This window comes from Plectrocnemia conspersa, unplaced genomic scaffold, assembly GCF_051122295.1.
Source record: "Plectrocnemia conspersa isolate PC_06_02 unplaced genomic scaffold, ASM5112229v1 ptg000013l, whole genome shotgun sequence".
NCBI lineage: Eukaryota > Metazoa > Arthropoda > Insecta > Trichoptera > Polycentropodidae > Plectrocnemia > Plectrocnemia conspersa.
Window position 1 is genome coordinate 17,625,008 of NW_028277177.1, and position 22,028 is coordinate 17,647,035.

General features: G+C 28.5%; 1 long non-coding RNA gene across 1 annotated transcript in view; it reads left to right on the forward strand.

The window, feature by feature from the left end:
- The window catches only part of LOC148227447 (uncharacterized), a 151,828-nt gene that overhangs the window by 84,142 nt on the left and 45,658 nt on the right, over window positions 1–22,028 (forward strand). Inside the window, exon 4 of the long non-coding RNA XR_015811960.1 lies at window positions 6,545–6,590. This is a non-coding gene — a long non-coding RNA (uncharacterized LOC148227447). The remainder of the gene's footprint in view (window positions 1–6,544; window positions 6,591–22,028) is intronic.

Here is a 22,028-nt window from a genome sequence, read left to right on the forward strand (position 1 = left end):
AGCTTGATTATTCGCACATTGGAAAGATAATTTAATCTGTGCGTGGGAAAATATCGCGCGGATGTAATTGCGTGTAAATTGGTCGATTCATTTTCATGATTATACAATATTAAATAGATTTTTTTTAAAAGTAAATATTGTAGCAATTGTATACAACAAACCAGAGACTTGTTCGGCATAAATGCGTTAAATAAATTAAATTATTAAGATGCATATAAATAATATATTTAATTTAAATGATCATAGTGATTATATTTTAATAAATTTTAAATAGATGCGAGTGCTAAGTAGACTAGAAAATAATTTAGGTAAAAGATGCTAAAATATATATTTACAACTAAAAGTACTTATCACAACAAAATACTTTTACGCGAATGACTAATAAACAAGAAGATGCCACAAAAGCTATATAATAATTGCAAAGAAAAATAAACCATACTATAAGGAATGCATGATTGCAGTTGCTGATATTGTATGTCTGAATATTAAAAACCAATTACAAACTGTTTATCTTGACAATAACGCGTAGAATTGAATGTATTGATGATGATGTGAATAGGCAACTGTTATCAATATTACAATCGATAACGTGATATTCAATCGCTCTCGATGAAAGTACTGATCAAAAGTATAGAGCGCAATTATTAATTTTTATCTATGGGGGACCAGACAACTGGAAATGATATATTTAAACAAATAAATAATCAATTATAAATTACCATGGCAAAAATTCGTGAATGGAACACCAAGCTTAACTGGCAAAAATTGAGAGTTCTGAATAAAATATAGGACAAAATTAATGAGGAATGCAGTGATAATTAAATAATTACAATTCATTATATTTTACATCAACAGGCGTTGTGAAAAAACGTGCTACAGATTGAATACGCCACATCTTGCATTGTTAAATTAGTTAATTTTATTCAATCAAGGGGTCTGAATCATTGATAATTTATTAGTTTTCTTTATGATCTAGATTCTGAATATTCTAATGTCCTTTACCACTACCAAATTTGTTGGTTCAGTTTAGATATGGGAATTAAAAAATGAAACAATCCTATTTTTAAAAATTAAACATATATCAGATTTTCTCTAATTTAAAAACCATTATTGGCTTTGTAATTTTGCCTTCGATCTGGACATAATCACTCATTTAAATGTCCTTAATGAGTCTTTGCAGGGATAAACTATGTATGTATATAATTTATTAATAAACCTAAATGCGTATCAGTTAAAACTCAATTTTTTTAAAGAACTACTATGAACAACAAAAATCTGGATTACTTTCCAACAGATAAAACACTAGTAAATTTGACGAACGTGTAGATATCGTTCTTCTTAATTAAAAAAAATGTTTTTAATATAAAGCAAACTCACGTTTATATAATTTATTTGTTACATTTGCATACACATACTTTATTTAAAATATTATTTATTCTTTTGTTCAAAATTGTATTTACCTCATTATGTATCGCGCAATATAATAATAGTACATACGAAAAAAATGGAATACTTCATAAGAATTCAGTTTTTCTGGTATGTTTTTTGCTTTGATGTAAATATCATTCTTTCAACAAATTGTATTATGATTTGTTAACAATTGTATGTGTGTTGTAACGATTAATATGCATATTGATCATTTCTTTCCATCTTTTATGTTTTCCACAATATTAAAAATTGTACGTTCTAAAAAAAATTAATTCTGATAATTTTTCAGTTTTACAAAAAATTAAACTTATTGAAAATTAAAAGTTATAAATGTAAATATTATTCTTTTAATTGCATTTTTATTTTATTTGGAATCGTACGTTTTGATAAAAGGATTATTATATATTTTGTAAAAAAAAATATTTTATTGTTTTATGTTATATAAGAAATGTACATTTTTATAAATATCCAAAAATCATAATATTTTTTATCATTTTTTGTACAATAAAAACAAGTTTTGATTTAATAATATTGCTTTAAAAAATTATAAAATAACCCTTCTAACTTTAAAAATAGTTCATTTCTTATGTGGCCCGGCAGTCATAATGTTTACCCACCCCTGATCTAGAGCAATTGCTTATTCAATCTGTATTTTAATCCTCCGCCTCTTAATGAACACCTTTGTATTCTGGTACATGAGTGTTATTACAAAGTGGAAGTCTGTTAATGAGTCTATTATCTAGTAGCTTCGCAGTTTTTCTACGCAAATTAATGAGACAAACGTCTCTTTATTAATCATGCAACTACCATGTTTTAACTGTGACAATACCATGTTAAATACAGAGAAGTTTTAGCAATATATTTTCTTAACCGTGCATTTAAACACTTATATATAAATATATTGTTCAATAATGACTAAAAATATATCATAATTGTAACAATTATTAAGGCAATAACTTCCTAATGCAATTAGACTGTAACGGGGTGATTAAAAAGCTGATGATATGATATATAAAATTAATTTTTGTTCACTTAATCGTACAATTACTGTAACCCATAATAATACAAATCGTGCTTATTCAAACCTACGTTTTGTAATGTCAATTTACTACTGTGTGCTAATGAAATGATGGTTTTGCGAGTGACATGTGTTTACTTTAGATTTGTTTTATTTTTGCCTAACTAATATATCGAAAAAATCAATTATATTTTTTCAATTACGTGTCAAAGAAGCACTGCAATGAAAGCTTACAAATGATTTATTAATTATTAACCATTTTCATTATTAATTTTTAAAGTGCACGTACGCACTTTGCGTTCATTGATAAAACAAGTTTTTTTGTCGATATTCCGTCTGTTGGCAAGGTGGAGTATGGTCCGATTTCCAAGTATCCGCCATGAAAAAGTCGACAGACCCGATCATAACACTTAAGGACCTTTTAAATGATTAACCGGCGCTGATCGAACTGACGGCAATAAAAATGAGCCACAATGTCCCCTTAACGATAACTGCTTTGAAATGTTAATGTTTTTTTTCAATTCACATATATGAAATGTTCTTCAATGTTGCTGAATTGTTTGTTATATATGCTTTTTATTTATTTTTTAATTATTTCTGCGATGCGCTCGTGGTTTGCGAGCCACAAGCGAAATCGTGACGAGCTCCTACTTCGGGTTTTCATTCTAAGACTTTTTTGAAGCTCAATAATCGATGGGTCGATCGCTGGGGAATAATGAAGTAAGAGTAGATGCAAGATATGGTTGTTAAAAATAGATTGAAAAGATATAATAAACTAAGGTTTTACATTTTATAATAATACAAAAATAAAAATACCAATAGTGACATACGAGGGATATTCGGAAAGTAAAGATATATGAATACTAATACTTTAGTAATATAACATGTCTTGTTAAATGCGCTTTTAAATAAATTGTAATAATTCCTAATCGCATCACGTATATACTATTGCGAAAATGTAAGGCCAATTTGTGTATATATTACATAAAATTAGGCATAATTTGTGAATTTAATAGTGACATTCATATTCAAGAGAGTAGTAAAAGGCATTCGTTAACACCGATGTTTTTTTTTTCAAAAACTGTGAATAAAATCGCGTTAATCGACGTTAAATGCTAATATTAGTGATTAAGTCTTTCTTTCTTAGGCGAACTAAATTCATGGTTCATAGTCACGATGCTAAAAAATAAATTAAAAAAGTTTTCTGAAAAAATCCTTTAAAATCATTTTCTAAATATAACTTGTTGCTAAACCAAATATAACTTATATATAAAACCTACCTTTACTTTTCGAGTATAACTGCAATCTTTTTTAAATTTCGAGTATAACTTCTAATTGGTAATGTAAACATACTTAATTTAAAATTAAAAATTCTTTATTTTTTAGTCAGTAATAATAAAGTATTAATATTTTAATTTAGAAAATATGGTGTAATAACAAAGTTATACCAAGTTTAACTGTCGCAGAGAATCAAAATTTTATTTATTATAAAAAAGCAGCAGCTAGTTACTGTTTCTTTTTTAAAAATTCTCGAGAAAAATTCATATTATCAATAATTTTCATAAAATCTTTTTTTGTTAAAAAACATATTTGTACGAATATTTTTAATTGTATTACTGATGCTGCATAAGAAAGAGTAGGTCTGTGCTAAATGTTTTTAAATATGCATGCTTTCCTGAAGCTATCAATAGAGGTCGCAAATATTTGAATGGCAAAACATTGTTTACTATTATCTCAACTACTCTAATTGTCTATATCTTTGCTCTAATAATCTAATTACTTTATTAATAATTATATAAGAAAAAACCACCCCGCGAGGTAATCCGCAAAATATAAAAATGTGTGGGGGCTTTCCGCAGAGTTACGCTATCAAATTTGCCTGTCGGCGAACTTAAATCTTGCCTTAAATATTCAAAATGTAATGTATTAACAGCTGTTTTTGATCATTTTCTTTATATATATATAGCCCGAAATTATTTTGTAACTCGACACTCTCAATCGAAGTAAATCGATCCGTTCTATTAATTTTATTTTTTTCGTCCAATATATCAAATCATCATCCTGTTGAAGATTTTTCCCTTCAACCGTCATCCATCAATAATATACTGTATTGTTTTACGCAGAGTATTCTCAATAAAATCGAGAAGCAAAAATTTCTAATTTTTCGAGAAACGTAAAACATTAATAAACCAGAATGGCTACATTTAATTTATTATTTTCTGAATTTATATGTAAAATTATACGGTGATTAGCTTTTTTCTGCTTTTTTAAACATACTATTAAAAAACTTTTACTTTTTCAAAGTACTGAAAAATTATCCGATTTTAATATACTAGTACATAGTACACAAATATTTAATTTAAATAAGATTTATAAGCTTGTGCTTAATAATTAAAAAGGTACATTTAAAATAATTTAAAAAATGCTTATTATATAGAATTAAAAATATTGATAATAATGTTTGTTTAATTTTAATTATTGCTCTCGTTATGATTTTTACTGCTGTAAATATTTTTTTTATAGTTTTTGTAACAGTTTTTTGTTGTCAAAATATAGTTAATTTTAAAGCTATCTGCTATTTTAAATATAATATTAGTTTTTAAACTTTTTGTTAGAATTTATGGTACCCCATTCCAGTCGTAATTATTTTTATTTTATACAATAATTATATTGGTAAACTTTATACATCTTATTATATTAAAATTCATTATAATATTTTTATTATAAATATATTTCAGTATTAGTTCATCCAAGCAAAAGTTTTAAGCACTATGAACATACAAACAATTAAAATTTGCAACTGCATAAATTTATTTTATATAATTTTACTTGCCATAAAACTTTTGCAAACTTGAACTATTATTTATGTAAATAGCATATATTTTTAATGCGCTATTACACAAATATATCATATTTTTGTGGCTACACTGATGAATAATATTTCATCTAATTGCTGTGCTAGAATCATATGAAATATATCGACTTTAAAAAGTTTAAAAACAAATTATGTGATAAATTTAGTTTCGATTATTTAACTAAATATTATGTAATAATTAGTTACAATTTACCACTTGTAAATCATAGCCTGCTTAATGTATGTAAAATAAGATTCGTTATTAATCGTAAAATATTATCACAGAGCATTTCTTCGAGCGTTGAAATCTGATTACAATTTATAACAAGCGCACGAATAAATTACTGCATTTAGCTCTAATTTCGCTCTTGTATCGGAACGCTTGCAAAAATAATTCGAATTCCTAAAAGTATCTTTGCCACGATCAATCAGTACCCTTCGACAGCATTCCTTCGACGCACTCGACAATCGTTTTACCCGCGCTTCGGTGTTACAATATCGCAAATTAAGCATAAGAAATCACAATTGCTATTCGAGAACTAATATCATTAACTCCGACACAGTTAAAGCGCGGAATATCAATATCATAAATTCATAACTTGCGTTGTGCGTGCAGAACAGGCGCCTTGTTGGGTTAATATGTCGCATCTTTAGAATAAATTCGTAGCGAGCGACATTCGTGCCATGGCTATAAATCAAAACGAGGATGCGTCCGAGTTCTTGCCTAATGATGAAGTGGTTTTCAGAAAAACGCGTTGTCAGCGTTCGATCTATGCGTTGGAATGTACGCCGTCAGTATGAGAACTCCACTTTTTTGCACTGTGCACAGAATTAACACAAACGTCCTTTCAAATATAATGATCTCCTCGGCATGGAAGAAGACAGAGGTTTATAATGAGACACTTCTAAGATCGGATAGAAATGTAGAGGCATGTCATAGATTCGGTCGAACAGCATGTTTATAGTCAAAGTACAGAGATTTTTTCCCTTATGAAACACTTCGAACCTTCTTAGAATTACCTTACGATTTTCTTCTTAATATGGAACACTAAGAAAACGTAGTAAACATATGTATCTATACATAAGAATAGAGATACTATTACAAAATATCACTTTTTAAGAAATATATGTATTTCATAAATAGATTTTCTTTATAGTTTTTTAAAAATTCTTAATATATTGGTTATTATAATTACATTATTATGTATTATATTTTTGTCTTACAGTTGTATTTTTTTTTTTAGATGCTGACATATCTCTGGAACATGGATTACAATTGCTGATGTATTCGTAAGTAAATTATATACATATTTATATATAATATTAAAATTACGACTCTTATGCGTCAATTAAAATAAAATATTTTTTATTGGTATAGATTTTAATAAATCATGTATTTACTAACTATTGTAAATACAAATTCTATTTTTTTTAGAAAAAAATCTGGTTTGTTAGATATTTGCAAGAATAAAAATCAAATATCCATTAAAATTAAAAAATAGCTCAAATTCATTATAATTTTTAATATCTTAAAGCATTAGTAAAGTAATTTAGTTTATACTAAGTATCCATTTTTGGTTTTCTGTAACATTGGTAATTTTTTTTTAATTCATTTTTTTTACATATGTTTTGGGTGTAATACATTTTTATAATACTAAGTATTGCCTTAATCTACTTTATTTTTAGTTACTTAAAATTATTATTTTAGGCTAGATTATTAGGCTAATTATTTATATGGGAAAAGTTGATCAAAATCTCTTTGCAAATCTGTTATTTTTAATTTAAAGATTTGTAAAAATCTTTAAAGTTTTAGTTAAATCTTATAATACAACATTTCTAGTTTAATGAATACTTTACCTAGTGAGTGTGTGAACGCTCTAACGTGAGCTAAATTCTTGGTGTAGATTCTGTTTTTATTTTTATTACTCTTGTTACGAAATCTTCTATGAAAAGGCTTGCATTTATTAGTTACAAAGGTGATCTCATGGATGATCCTTTATTTGTTTGTAAAATTGTTTATTTTAAATGAAATAGGTTGAATTTAGGCAGTGCTTTATGATATTTAGATTATGTTTATGAGGTTTTTCTTTTTCTTTCAAAATTTTAAATGCTTCTTGTATTGGAATATTTATCATTTTTTTCTGATCAGTCGTAAGAATTTTTAACATATGATTTAATTTTCTCATTTAGATGTTGAAGTCGTTTTGTAAAAAAAAGACTTGCATTTATTAGTGACAAGGGTGATCCCATGGATGCTTCTTTAATTTGTTTGTAAAAATTTTTATTGTAAATGAAATAGGTTGAATTAAGACAGTGGTTTATGAAATCTGTTCATGAGGTTTTCCTTTTTGATTCAACATTTCAACTGCTTTTCGTATTGGAATATTTGTAAAAAATTAAGCTACGTCAAAACTGACCAAAATATTTTTGTTTAATATTTTTTTTCTAAGTAGTCGTAAAAATGTTTAACATATGACAAAATTTTCTCGTTTAGAGGTTGAAGTCGTTTTGCTAGAAATTTCACCATTTTTTGAGTAGGCGCGTTAACTGCTCTAAAAATGTAAAATGATTTCGTGTTTGATTTTCTTTCTAAATGTCTTTTGTCAATTAGCAATAAACAAAACTTGTTTCTGAAAAAACTAAAAACTTATACTTAAAAAAAATATATCAGACAAAACAGACAGATTTTATATTGAATATGACTTTAAGTGATTTTAAATTTACTGGTATACAGAAAAGCTTAGAATCATGTAGCTAATTTTTATTTATTAAAATGAAATAATAGGAGATCTTCCAGATTTATCTGGTTCTATTTCTATATTTCTTTATCTATATAATTTTTTTTTATTAAATTACCCGCGTACTTTATTTTCCGACGAGTAGGTATACAAGCAAAACCATGGAGTTATATTTAGACGTTTTGAAGTATCGCCTTTAGTAATAGTATCGCCTTTAGTAGTGCCTTTTTTATGAATACTCGTTATTTTTAACTCGTTTGATTCTCATATTTCTAGCATGATAGTATGCAATGAGGATTTAAATTATTTTCACCTCTGAATTTTTACTACTGAAACTTACTGCATCAACAGACAATGGTACCATATTGTAAATAGTATATACAGCTTTATTTAGAATTAAACAAACTAGTATTAGATGCACCCATATTTATTTGTAAGGCCTCATTCCGAGGTTACATTACAATTTTTTAAAACGCACTTAAATTGCACTATAGCATATATTTTTATATTCCAAGGTCGTATATTTTCATGATCCGTTTCAAATACTACGCAGCATCGTGCTGTATTGTTTAATGCGGTATAAAATTTAAAGCAAAAATATATATGGCACACGCACGGCAATTTGAGGCGCGCTAAGATAGAAACCGCGAGAAAACGTGTCGACCATAGAAGCGATATTTGCGGTTACGCTCTACGTTGGGAGATAACGAGCCTCTTCGTAGAGCAATTCGATTGGCTCTTTCTCTAATTCCGATCCGTAATTGTCCAATTAGCGCGAGACGCGCGCTATGCGATTACGCCATTGGTCGGTGTCGTATGTCACACGCATCATATTGAACGTGTGACAAATCAAGTGATTCTCAACACAAATTAATTTAATTTAATTTGGCGGACGCACGATCAAAAAAATATTATATAAGAAATTAAATGGCGTGGGTTTTTTAAAGCTCTTTGTTATTGCATCCTTATTTTGATGTATATCACCCTTCCTTCAATTTGCGTCACAATCGATTGCTTCAGCACATAGTTAAATGCTTTTTGGTAATAATGAGGTAAACACAAAATTCTTGCGAAACGTTCTGACGGGAAGCAAAGTAGTACTCCTTGTTGTTGGAGACAATTAAAAAAATCTAGGACATCTATAAAATTAGGAATACGAGTCGTATCCGTGTTTTATATCCTATTGCCTTTTTGCTAGGAGCATTGGGATACAAATCATTGCATTCTCAGTATAGCGTCTACTCAATGAAGTACTTTTCAAAGTTGCTGAGAGGCCGTGTTGACAATTCGTCAATGCGCGATGACGCTTTCCTTGTTCTTGCCCGTTGCGGCCAAGACTTCGTGGCTTAAAAACGCTCCTCTTGCACGAGCCACCTAGCTTCTCAACGAGCTTTTTGGTGATAGTTATGAGGAGCTGAAAAAATGATGGGATAATGCACATATTTTAGGTTAAATTATATAAAAATTGCTTGTATAATGGCCATTATTATCCATTAGGGAAGAATATCAAGTCACGAGTCAGATTTGTAATAAAAAAATTAAATAAATAAATAAGTCAGTTTTGCAAAATATTCACATTGTTTATTATATTGGCTAGATTTATCTACTACTTAATTTACTATTTTCTAGATAATATATATCTGCAAATAACAAAATACTGTTTACATTTAAAAAATACAACAATATATTTTTGAGTAGTTCATAAACATTTAGAAGTTGTATAATGCTTTATAATATTAATTAATAGCTACAAATAAAATAAAATGATTTCAAAGATTTTTAAATTTTCTGTATAATATTTTCAACTTTTCAATCTAACCTCTTAACATAAGGTAAGCCCATTTAACGTAGAATGAAAATCTATCGTTAAATACCTGGTCTTACACCTAGACTACAAGCTTAAGAACACATCTTTAATTCTCATACCTTAGAATTATAAACTATAACATAACACTAAATTATGAACTTTCACTAAATAAGTTTCTCAGGGAAGTTTGCACAAGCCGTATTTTTATATCTTGTATAGGATGTCCCAAAATTAACGCAAGATTTGAATTAAATAGAAAACACATTTTTTAGTATTTTTTTATTGAATCATAAATAAAATAAGATAGGATTATATATGATTATTATTTATTTTTACTAATAGCTACTATTACTAGAAGCTAATAAAATTTTGTAAAAATTTAAATGAAAATTTATAAAAATCGTATTGAAATAAACGTTTTATAAAAAAAATAGGTAATAAAATATTTTTAATGTTCCAAAAATTCTAAATAAATTACCAAGAAAATATAAAATAGTTTACAGCGTACCGGAAAAGAAACTGATATCTATATATGTATCTTATATTATAAATAATTATTACCTGATTTATATATTAAATTTTAATTTAAACAATGTTAATATGCTATTGATATTTTACGACCTTACAAACTATTATAGCTTAAAATTCTGGAATAATATTTAGAATAAATTTCATCAAGACAAAAATAAATTTTATATAGATAAATTTTAACTGGAACATTATTTTATTTCTATATTAAACATTATAATTATCAGTCAAAAAACATAAAATAATATTAGAAATATTTACCATAATTTTTCAAACATAAATCTATTTTTATTAAAAAAAAAAGCAGTTATGCTACATAATATTCGTAAGAAATAAAATATTTACAGAATTATGATAAAGTGTCAAAATAGCCGAAGATTATTTTTTAAATTGTATATGTAAATATAATCTTAAAAACCTTATGTATATACATATATGTTTACATTAATTACATGTATAAATAAAAACACCCATATTTTGAATTTTATCATAACTTACGCCTCTCTAATATAAATCAGTGATTTAATATGTATGGTCCTAGATAAAAAAAAACAGAACGGATATGAAGCCGCATATATTTTAATGAATCTATTCAATTGAAAATCAGTTACATTATTTTAATTAAAATAATTTAGGTGCAATAATTGTACGAATTTCCGCAACACATACATATGCGGGTTATAGAAATGAATCCGTTGTGGGCTTCCAATTAGGTATATCGGCCGATTGAGTTATTGCCCAGGTTGTCTTATACGGATGCAACATTAATGAGCGATCTTAATGTGCCGGATATGATTAGGGCCATTTGTGAAATGTTAAAATTTAACATTGAATGTTGGCAAAAGCACGGACGGGTTTTCCGCAAGGCGTCTGCTGCCTGCAGCTTTTTGCGCCACTACGTGATTTCTATCTCTATTAGCCGAGGCATGAGCTTCTGGAGAAGAATCTCGATTGATATTATACGTTTTTGACCAATTCTGGACGCAGAGTCTATTTATCGTCGTATACACGAACCAATTGCCTTAACACGGTAAACTAGTAATATAATTAATGGACGTTTTGAACGGTTGAGATTAATAAAAAAAAACTATTAGAACATAAGGTATTATGGGCAGTGTGTCCATTGTATTAAAGTATTTCATACAATACGTATATACGGTTCCTCTTAAGTATTTGTAGTGAAAACATTTTTTGCGTGATTGTATTTTATAATGGTTAACATTTTTTCTAAGCAGCAATCGAGGAGACATTTTTTTGTAATGTTATCATAGCTAGCTAACGAGATTGAAAATTCCAATTATATATCTGTATCGAGCCGAGACAAGCTATTATTCACTCCAAAGGTGCAGTTTTTTTTATCGCCAATTAGTACAAAAAAATCACCGTTATATAATATTGTGCCAGCAAACGTTGAAATATAACGTTAACTTTTTTCTAGTAATTGTAAATAATTGAATGAAATATTGATTTATTGCCGTGTTATTTATAGACTAGCGATGTATCTAATTGATGAACATAATGTACCGTCACTAAAATACAAAGAACTTTGTTTACATATACACATTTAAAGGGCTCTTAAATTTGAGAGTTTTTATTGTGTTAATTATTATATTTTAATAACACTACTTATTGTATATTGTATTTTATATGCATGAATCATGGACATTCTGAATGTAAGGATACAAATGATTTTGTTTTGGGATTGACTTTTTAATACCTTTAATTTTTCTAAGCCCTAAAGTCCTAAAGCGCGTATTTCATGCTCAAAATTGTTTTACCATTGCATTTTAAAAGCATCTTTGTCGTGCCCAAAATAATTTACTTTTTCTGAAGCCTTTTAAGATGCCTCGATGATGAAATTTTGTTAATTACATACGGATACTTCTACAAAAATATTACAGTAAAAACATTTAGTAGTTCCATATCATTTTACCTTGAATTGTCAAATTACTAAAATTCGTCCTTAAATTTGTTAGTTCATCGATAGATTTTTGCACTGATTTTTTATCAGGTCTATGTTTCGTGAACACCAATCTCCAAAACAGGTATTAGTTTTCCAGTTGTTCGCAATCAAATTAAATTTACGTATATATTTTCTTTAAATAAATTTAATAATGATTTTAACCTACAGCTAACCGTGCTAATAAGAAAAATTGTAAAATCAATAGTAGTGATGACAATTCATTTAAAATGTGTTAAATAATGATTAAATATTTGCCAACAAACATTTGTGTTGTTTGGAATTAGGTGAATATAATTAATAAAATTGAGGCAAATATTTTCGACAGTAAAGTGATAATGGCTATTGAAATTGTGGCTGTGAATCAAAATCATAAACATTTATTTATCAACGATAAAGATTATGAACCTGAAAAAGCTCCTGGATTATCTTATTGCAATAGGATAAAAGTAAATTGTAGCGATGACATTCCGAGATAATGTTTTTGGCTTCAGGCCAAAAACATTATCCTCCATGTTTTTGGCTTCAGGCTGAAAATTCTAAAAGATTTTCAGCTGCCTATCAACTTATTTTATTTGTTTCTCATCGATAAATTGAATAAAAATATATGTAGAAAAACCAAAAACTACGTCAATAATAAAATTGCGAATATGAATCTGTTGAGATAATTAATTAGCAAAAATTAGACGCTTTTAACACATTTTTTTTTAATAACATTTCAAAAATAGTCATGATCCAATCCGAAATTTATGAAAGGATTTATGGTTTTTTTCATTATTTAGACAATATATTTCAAGCGTTCAATTCCAAATCGTGAAATTGTTGTTGACGAATCAATTGTCAATTATAATGGTAGAATATGCTTCATTGCATACAATCCTGAAAAAACACATATAAGGAATCCATGTGTATATTTTTTCTGATTCACAAATTTTTCATATTTAATATTTTATTTAGGTCTTTATCGTCGCGAGGACTAAAATGGTGGAATTTTTTACTTTAATCGATAATAGTTCTTTAGTGTTATGAAAGATTATTGCAATACAACATTTATGCTAAAGGATATCATATGTATAATAACCAATTTTAATCTACATACATAAATAGTGTTTTATAAATCAAAATAATAATTAAAACAATAAATTACGTACGATTAAAAATGTGTAGAAAACTATTGTTGTTGCGTAAATTACAATAGTGAGCATGGAATGGCGTTTCTTGATATCAATAAATATCGGTAAATAAGTTCGATCGTTAAACTATCGAAACATTTTTTTTACTTTTTTAAAAATAAGTGGGCAATTATTGAGCATTATTGGCTTTTCAATCGTGAACTATATTATCAACATTACTTCTTCTTGCTTAAATTCAGGACACTAATTTGGCAAATAATATAAACTTCACATTTATTTTATCATAGCTTGTACCTGTACTTAATTACATCTAATTTATATTTTTTAATAATAATAATTATTTACTCAAAAAATATGTTAGATTCAATTCAGGCTCACCTCAAAACGACCCCATCACACCTATATCACGCACGTATGAATATTATACCCATGACATGTGGGAGCAGAGGCGTGCTAACATGACACTAAAGTGATGCGATAAGCATTACAACCATAAAACGGCTCGCAACAGGGCAGAGGTCACATAACTTACTAGAACCGACAAGCTCCTACTGAGTATAACACTTCTGCGAAGGGCTCGAAATGCTGCTTTTGTTGTTTGGAAATATGCCGCAAAAACGACGATCGTAAATAGTGTATGGCAGTACAAAAACAACAATGGCGAACGACGATAGTTTATAATGATATAAAATTTTATTACCCTTTTTACGCTCGTTCCTGTGTGTGGTATTTACAAGAAGTGTGATTGCGATTGTGTAAGTGATATCACCGTGTCGATGTGTTTTTGTCTGATATCATCTAAAGTAATAAAGTTTACCGGAGAGTTACTTTAACGCGGTATTGAAGAGTTAATCGTAGAGTTAAGCCTTGTTCACTTAGATCTTCTTTCATTTTAAGATAAAATTATATTATTGTGATCAACATCCTAACCAATTTTTACGATTATATCTTCTATTGTAGAATCCCGACTTACGATCTTATTAATAATATTTCATATAATGTAGTATTTACTAAGTTACTATATTTTTTTTGATTGTTTATTTATATGATTATATAAATAAATCACTTTTTATTTGTGAACTTAAAATAAATACACCCATACCTCGCTTTACGGCCTAGATACGTTCCACGAAACTAAGCCGCAAAGCGAAAAGCAGTATAACGAATCAATTATTCTAATACAAATTCATACAAATTCAATGGGATCGGTTCCAAATTTGTTAAATATGTAACATGGTTTATCATTTAAAATGCATTTTATCTTTTTATTTCATTTAAATCAAAAATACATACATTTGTACATAAAATAATAACAGACTCCAAAAACCAACAATAATCCATAAACAAAAATGAAACAACTTCATGTTACATAAAATATGTGTATGAATACATACATATTTTTTTTTAAAATGGCTTTAATCTGAAGACGATGAAGAAATGGTAACCTGCAGATCACTGTCGTTCTCATTTTTCGCTGGTAAGGATGGGCCTGGCTTAAAAAAATTGTCCAACGTTGTTTGTCTTGCCTTTTTGTCTCTTTCGTTCTTCAGTGATTAATAACAGCTAATGGCTGAGTTAATTCCTCGAGAAACTTTAGCGCTACGTTCGACGTCAGGATTGTTTTCAAGGAAGATGTTTATTCCTTGTTCGAAATAGGAAAAAGCTTTTGACAATTTTTTTGATGTTAGCTGTTTGAATACAACAGGCTCTGTCTCTTCATCAAATGCCGGTTCCGCTTGCATCTGAATGAGTTCCTTATATGAAAGGGGTTCCCTATCAGCTTCAAGTAGATCAAGCACATCACGTTCGTTCAAACCTTCAAAGCCGAAATCATGTGCTAGATCCAAAATGTTTTGCCTAATTTCAGGAAGGCAATTAACTTCTGCATCAGTACTTTTTACACATTCTGGCCATATTTTTTTCCAAACATGGTTCATTGTTGTTAATTTTAATTCCTTCCATGATTCACTGATGTTGTCAACAGCATCCTTGATGTTATAGTTTTCCAAAATGTTTTAATTGAAGACTTACCATCGGTTTCCCTTATAAGTTTTCGGAAAGTTCGGCGTAGGTAATATGCCTTAAAAGTGGCTATTGCACCCTGATCCATTGGTTGGATCAGAGCTGTTATATTTTTCGGAAGGTACTCAATCATGACATCTTCAGATAGTTCGGATAAATTAGTAGGATGCCCTGGTGCATTATCCAAAATTAGCAAAGCCTTGTTGCTTAAGTTATTGTCTCGCAAATATTTTTTCACTTCTGTGCAAAAGTGATTTTTGAACCAATCCTCTAAAGTAGCTTTAGTGATCTTAGCTTTCTTGTTGGATCTCCATATGACGGGTAATTGATTTTTATTTAGTCCTTTAAGAGGCCTTGGATTTTCGGACAAATATATTAAAAGTGGTTTTAGCTTAAAATCACCCGCAGCATTTACACCAAGTAGCAAAGTTAATCGTTCTTTAGACACCTTATAAGCAGGCGCAGATTTTTCGATTTTTGAAATGTACGTGCAATCAGGCATTCGCTTCCAATAAAGCCCTGTTTCGTCTACGTTAAACACTTGTTCAGGTTTATGACCACCTCCTTCAATAATTCCCTTTAAAATGTTGGGATATTCCTTAGATGCGGCCTCATCGGCGCTAGCTGCTTCACCTTTCATTTTAAAATTATGCAAATTAAATCTATTTTTAAAATTTTTTTAAAATCGACATCGAAAAAAAGTTTTTTTGCCGTTATAGCGAAACATTTTAGGCCGTAAATCGAAAACGTGCCTTAATTAAATAGGGCCGTTATAGCGAAAGGCCGTATAAAGAGCGAGGTATGGGTGTATTATTATTTACCCCTTGCATATTGGTATATCGCGATGATTTTTTATAGAAAGAAGTAGATCACCAATAGTAAAAGGTTGGACTGCTCATCATTCCTACACCCTTTTAACATTCTAAATCTAAATTTGCATGGTTACTCTTTAGGACCAAGCTCAAAACTAAAGTACGATTTGACCTTATTTAAGCTATCACGCCTTATTCTCCTGATTATTGATTTTCAATAATTAGTAAAGCCCTGTGTAAAACACCCTTCAAAGATTAATTTTTGCATATATCATTAATACTGTAGTTATGTACTATTTCTAAAGAAAAAGTATTCACTCTATGTATATATAATATGTATGTAAATCAAATTTTTGTTTGTATCACAATAATTATGTACTAAATTTTTTATTTTTGCACAATAGACCAATGTTGGTAAGTCGACCAACAAGCAAAATACCTGGATTCAAATCCCACATCAACCCCAATATTGTTTTTAAAATATCTATCATGTCTATGAGACGGAAATTCGTGAATTTTACAATCTTAAATTAAATTAGTTTATTATATCATAAAATACATATGGTGGTAAACATTATCTGATACAGAGCTAAATATAGTTTAAAGAGAGAGTCACATATATTAATTTTTATACAATATTATGCCAATAAAAAATAAGATTTTTCTATCAAATACTTTTTGTATATTACACTTGTAAAATCATAATATTATAAATTAGGCAATTTAATTTATGTGTCATATTATTAATAACTATTTATTTTTTGCTTATCAATATCATGCTAAATACAATTTAAATAATTTAACTGAATATAATAAACTTTATTTACATTTGCATATATAAATAATTAACGATAGTCGATTAACTTTTAATTTGTGTCACAAACCGCAGTAAATATTCCAATTAAACGACTGCAATCAAAAGACGCGTGGGATCGCACTTGACTATCGATAATTTTGCATACTCTTAACGGTCGAAATTTTGTTGTACTGTAATTAACAACATTATTTATATTGAATTTACATATTAATTTAATGTAACGCCAATTGTTATACGTTGTATACTTAATAAATAACAATATTACAATTTAATATTTCGTTCACATCGCTTAGGCGGTTTGAAAAAAATACTACTATAAATATCAGTTAATTGCCGTAATGCATAAGTAATTAACACGCTATATACACACACAGATACACAATTAAAATGATTTAATTGTAAATCGTTACTTAATTGCTTCAAACGTGTGCGTTCTCATAGATCCTTCTAAATTCGTTGTACATACATACCGTACTTCCGACATTGTTTTCGATTTTCGTCAGATTCCCACAAGCGCGCGCGCTTTACCCACAATTACTATATAAACGGTCGTGAAGTTTTAAAGGCCTTTCAAAGGGAACGCGACCAATTTAGCGGATAATGAATGGCCCATTGATGCGTAAGGAACGACCGTGAGTGCACGTCCACAATTAAGTAATCGACCGTTGGTAAATGGGTTAGGCTAATCTAAATAGCGCGCAAACGTATACTGCATAGAGAGATGAACGAATTGTGGTTAAAAACTTGTAACGTTGATCTTGAATAGCTACCGTGGCCATTGGACCATATAAGGAGCATCGCGTGGCGGTTGAACCTAAAAGTGGGCAACCGATTAACCAACCACGTACGCAAACCATTTGCGATTGGAGAAAATTTGCCATTTGAGCCCATCTTAATGGACGGTTTGATAGGAAACGGTTAAGATTGATGATAGAGTCGTTCAAAGCACGTTGAATAGTTTGTCTGTGTTGAATAATTATTACAAATCAAGCGGAAAATATATAGTTTAATGATCATTAATTCAATCCATAAATAGAGGCCCTAAGTTTATATATCTGATGGAATAATATTAGGATATGTTTAAAAAAAGATAACATAGAATGTACAGATGAACCTTACATTGAAAATTTCGACTATGAAGTACTTCCAGAGATCATCATTATTACACTTATTTATCTGTAGTTATTGTTATCATGTATGTTTTAAAACTTACTTCTTAAGTATGATTTTCAACATTTTTAGTTTCAGAAACTCTTCATAAACCAATTTTACATTGGTACTTATTTGCGGTCATAAAAATATTATTGTTATAAAGCAACCTTTTAATGAACCACAAAATAAACATTATTGGTTTATATTATACACTTGGCTTTTTCATTGTGAATAAACTTAAAATAACGACTTTAGTAATAAATAATCACAGTTTTGTTAATTAAATATGATTAATTTCGCATAAAACTGGTTTAAGTTTTACGCATTAGTGTTTCGGAAGTAAATTTCACCAATTAAGAGCGCTTAAAAAGGTAATAAAAATATTATACTACACACTGTATATCATGCATAATAATTAAAATTATTCGCTAAAGGCGTTGAGTTCATAAAATATATATTCTCATAAAATACATAGATAAAAAGCTAACATAAAAAAGACAATTAAAATAACACGAATATATGATTTTTATAGTACTAGAGTCTATAAACTTACCTAAAAAATGCATAATTACTTAATACAAATATATGTACCATATGAGTATGTACATATACATATATCACAAAAATGAATTTTAATGATATGCCACTTAAATTTCTGTAGTTTTGTAACACGCGTATTGTAATTAAAATATGCACAGTTCATTAAATGAATTTTTCGCCACGGTTTTTTTATATGAATTATATTTTTTTTTTTAATTTTTGCTTATTTATTTACCTCAATAACTCTTTTAATTTGTCATTTTTAATATTTCATGCTCAAGGGGGTTGCTCTTTTTTATTTGCATTGTAGATAAGTATAGTGAGAATCTCATTTATGTTCTATTTTTATCTAATATTTTAATAGCATAATACATAGAACCATAAAGTTGACTTTTAAATCTCATATATCAAAAGTCAAGAGCCGATTGACAATTTCACAGTCCATTTTGGGAAGATCCATTGCCTATCCTGGTCCTCGGAAGTGTCGCTCCTCTGTGCCGATAAGATCCGATTTTCCCGCTGAATACGAAAAGACGCTCGGCACGGGATGCTGTGGCAAAGGCTATAATTTGTCATTTTTAACAAGTGTCGGCGGCCGCTTCTGGCGAGAGACCACTAGATACCATCTCTTGGCATGGCAATTTATGAAGAGGCGAGCGGTTAAATAGCGCGTCCATATGCGGCCCTAGAGAAAAGACGATGGCTATCTCCAAGCTCCTGAACGCCGACGTCCACCGGTCATCGTTCGCAAAGTTCCGACATAATAACCAACTTAGTTTCAAAAAGTATACATATCGGAAAAAGCAACATAATACGCGGAACATTAATCGCATAGAAATAAATTATTTAATAAAAAAGCCGTTAAAGAGATAAAGTTGTATATAATAAAGATAGTTAATACCATAATTTCTTAAATATGGCTTTCTACTTTTATGCTATAGTAAAATTTTATTTTCTCGAACACAAAGGTTTATATATATATATATTAAGTTCCGGCTAGCAAGTTTGTATTATTTTGTCTTTGATAGTTTTTTCAAGCGTAATTTGGATCTATTTTATGTGCGCTGAAAAATGATAATGTCTATTAAATCAATTTTTTAATGTAAAAGACAATGCTTGTTACAGCACGTTCATTTCACTCAATTGCTATATAAATGCTAAAAATTGCTAGTAATTTAACTGAGTTCTTAAATTCCCTGAATCCAAGTGCCTATAAAATTGCCAGCTAGTGATTGAGACAATGATCCGAACAGGCGCATTTTTTGATTTTTAATTTGCCTCGCTTTCTCTAAGACAATAAAATGTAATTAGCACAGTTGATATATTTGATAATGAATGTTCTGATGCTTCACTTTTGTAGCGAATTTTATGTTGCAATGTACACAAGTAGATAAAAATAGTTAAAAATGTGAAAAAAAATTTAGAAGTCAGATAACATTTTTAAACCTTTAACAAATTTTATATTTACCTTGGAATACCACAAAACAGCAGCTTTAATTTAGTCTTTGCTTCAAGCAGACAAGTAAATAACTTAAATATTGCTAGTTTTAGTGTTCAATATAAAGAGTTTTAAATAGCAATTTAAGACGATGTATTAATACTACTTTTAGGGCGTCTTTCTTTACCATAGTTTCAAAGCCATATTCTCCTCCTAGCATGGAAAGTACATAGAGCACATTAAACTGAATTGTGTCTACTCATCAGGTAATTTTTATTAAAACAATTTGTTGATTAAATGTAAAATATCAAATACACAACAGTGGTTCATAGTTAATAAATTATTACCAAACATAACTACTTTTTGAGTTCTTACTTATGTAAGAATTAATTAATATTAAATCTAAAAGGCTCTTTTTCTTTCATTATATCACACGTAAACTTGAAAGAGTGAGTTTTTCGTAGTTCATACGATAAAAATCGATCTTTATTTTGATCTAACATATGTCTACATTTTTCTTAATATTTAAAGTTTTTCTGTAAATATACCATGCAGTATCTTTAAAGATTTTTTGACATAAAAATCACAGCAGAGTTATTTGATTTAATCTCTTTAAATGATATATATGAACCCGAATTGATTTAGCATATATAAATATACACAAATAATCATTTATATATTTTTTCACTTCACACCTCAATCCATTATATTTTCCATAGCTCTTCTTAGAAAGCGTCTTTTGTGAAGTGTTGAAAATGAATACAATTTTATTATCAATTATATTTTATTTTTAGTATTGTATCATATATACACTCATAATGAAAGCTTAAATGCGTGTATTTACGTTTATAAAAAATATAAAATTCAAGCAGAAGAAAAAGTAAAAAAAGAACCAACAGGATCACCAATTACGAACGTCCCGTTGACGTTTTTCTGCAAATTAACACCGGCAGGTGATGGTGCAGCTCGCGACAGGTGAGTTGATGAAATCGGAAACAGCATCCCATCTAGGAGGCGGCGTTTAGCCATAAATTTTAAAACGCGACTTAACATATTATTTTGTGCAACATTCTTGTCTAACGAGGTGAAAACGGAATAATTGACATATTTTATGTATCGATAAAATAAATATTATATAGTCGCGAGTAAAATATCTACAATGATTTTTATCTACACCGCAAATATTATTGTCATTTTATTAGCATTCAATATGTAACTAAGTGCAACTCTTATTAATCATATTATCACATGCTATCGTACTTAATTTTATTACTTTGAACATATTGTATTATATAGGGAAGCATTGTGATATTTTAAAATAATAAATAAAATAAAAACAGGAATCATTAATATATAATGTGCAAAAAACATTGCGATTAAAGTACATTTCAAATATTAAGAATTAATTATTTCCAGATCATTTTTCATAAAAAAAATATTTTTTTTGTAACGAATTCATAACATTAGAAATCGGTAAATTATAAAATATTCTGATGACTATAGTTATGTTTCTTGAAAATATGCATTTTCTTAATGGTAATGACAGGATTAGAAAATAAATATATTATAACTAATTGCATTATAATAAAAATCGCTTACCTCAAATCAGATCTTATTGGTTGTAATTAACCAAAACTTATTTTAAAGCGCTAAGCTTAATCTTGAATATAATTCAGTATATATTTTTATTGCATATAAATTAACACAAATTAACCCTTAGTTCATATATACATATCTTCCTTAATGGCAAAGTGATCCCAACGTCAACCAGTGCAAAATAT